This window comes from Morone saxatilis, unplaced genomic scaffold, assembly GCF_004916995.1.
Source record: "Morone saxatilis isolate NCDOM2014 unplaced genomic scaffold, NCSU_SB_2.0 Contig24, whole genome shotgun sequence".
Classification (NCBI taxonomy): Eukaryota; Metazoa; Chordata; class Actinopteri; family Moronidae; genus Morone; species Morone saxatilis.
In genome coordinates this window covers 8228175-8230441 of record NW_023339807.1, presented here as the reverse complement: position 1 = coordinate 8230441, position 2267 = coordinate 8228175, and positions in this window count along the sequence as shown.

The following is a 2267-nucleotide window of genomic DNA, read 5'->3' as shown; positions in this document are numbered from 1 at the left end:
CTAATGGGGACAACAATGTTGAATTTGGTTCAGTATTGAGGGAGATTGTTGCAGCCTGCAGCCACAAAACATAGTACGCTGTAATCCTTGCAGCCAATTCTGCGCCGTTAAATGACATCCATTAAAAGTGTTTGTTTTTGCTATACTGACCGCCTTAAATTGTTTTTATAGGTGTTTGACAACATTATGAAAAGGCCCCTACAGAGAAATGAAACGCTTTCTGTTACTTTTGCATAATCCGGTCTCTGAAATCTGTGGGTGTAGGGTCACAGCAAACTCATGATACAAACTCATGTAACATCCTCTGTCCTTCATTTAAAATGTACACTGGTCATTTTAGTGGCTAAATGTGGAATACATGTTGCTATTATTTTGTAAAAAGCTGGTTGTTAACAGTTTAGCAGTTTAGTTGTGGTCCTAATCTAAGTCAGATGGATTACTATTTTATTTCATACAGAAGTTTGTTTGAGACATGTTGTGTTTTTAACTGAAAAGCACTTTACTGTAATTACTAAAACTTTTAATCAAAAAAGTATTGCTCTTACTTTGTGTTGCTCTTACTTTGCATTAATTTCACTTGGCAAGGTTTTTCTAATAAGCATCAGATAATTAGACCAGGTGTTCCTTGGATATTGACCACATGTTACAGAAATCACTGAGAAGCCTGACTATGAGCTGTACTGCCATATTAAATCCCAAATATTTTAAAATACTGATTGATAGGCTGATAGGCTGTGCAGAGAGCCAGATAAAGAGCAGCCAAATAATTGTGTCTACGTGTTTGAGTGGAGTTGTGAGAGAGAACTAAACATTTTTGGCAACAGTGTGGCGTTATTCTGAAACCAAATGATAAATTCAATGGGAAAACTGATTTCTATCATTTTATGTACCTGTCAGTCTCGCGTTGAAGATTTGACAAGTGCATAAAGAAGGTTTGGTTTCTTGGCATGTTGATATTACAGTAACAGATGGTTTGGAGGAACCACATATAAACAGCTAAGAACGAACTTAATTATATGTTAGAGGTGAGAAGAGTTCTGCTTTACATCAAGGCATGCAGCCACAGAACCTATTGATATATTGGACAGAGATCTGATGATGTCATTTAAACAAGCACAAGCTGATGAAAGATGTGACTAGAGGTGCTTTAGCTGATCATTTATTCTTTGAATTTAATGCACGGTCCACAGGTAAAACTGGCAGCCATCTTGGAAGTATACAGAAGAGATGTCTTTAACTCATCTTGTTGCAACAGCTACCTGTGTTGCTGGGTATGACATAGTGTAGAGAAAGGGAAAAATAGTTTTCTCCTCGAATGTCTAGAATGTCCGGATCTGATGTGTAAACCTCAATGTGTTCCAGCCGCACTGAACAAGGCAGAGATGTCTTGATGTTTCCACTCTCACTGAAATTCTATCCGTCTGTGTTTAAGCATGTGTATGCACACGCTGGTCATTTTTTTCCTCCTTCCGCAACCCTTTCTCCACAAATCTGTCTTCCTCCCAATTGTTCCTCTTCTTCTCTCCTCCTTTGTGTTGTTCGACCAATCACTCTCCCATGTCAGTCCAGGAGATCCAGGAGAATAAAACCAATGTAATTATTTTTTAACTGAAGCCACTATTTTTTCTCTCATTTCAATACGCAAACAAAACACGAAGTAAAAACAGATGTAGTGGTTTGTTTTAGACATGCAAAGCAGCTGAAACCAACCCCAAAGAGTGGGTGTGATATCCCATGAGTTTTTGGATCCATGCACATTCTTTTGGCCAAGCCCAGATACCAACACTCACCTTCAATTAAGCTCTCTGACTAAGTGCAGCCCTTCTGTAAACACACTGTTTCTTTTTTCCACAGATAAGACAAACATGAGGCGGGCTGTTATGTGGTCCTCTATGCCACTGAGGATTGTGTGAATCAGTGTCCTTTTAGTTTACAGAATAAAGAAGAGAACAGAAGAGTACAACATGTAGTAAAAGAGAAAAAAGCAGGGAAAAGAGTACATGTGTGAAGAACAAAAATAAGAGTATTTATGATACAAACAACCAGCCGCAGCTGTCGGAACCTTCAGTGAGTATCCAGCCAACCTCAGTTAGTGTCCTGTCCATCTTAATTAAGAAACAAAATCTGAATTTCAATAGAAATCACCATTTTATCTTTTAAATTTCAAGCCATTCTATTCACTCTTCAGTTAATTTAATTATTATTATTATTATTATTATTATTATTATTATTATTATTATTATCATTCAGATGTCTGATGAAAGAAA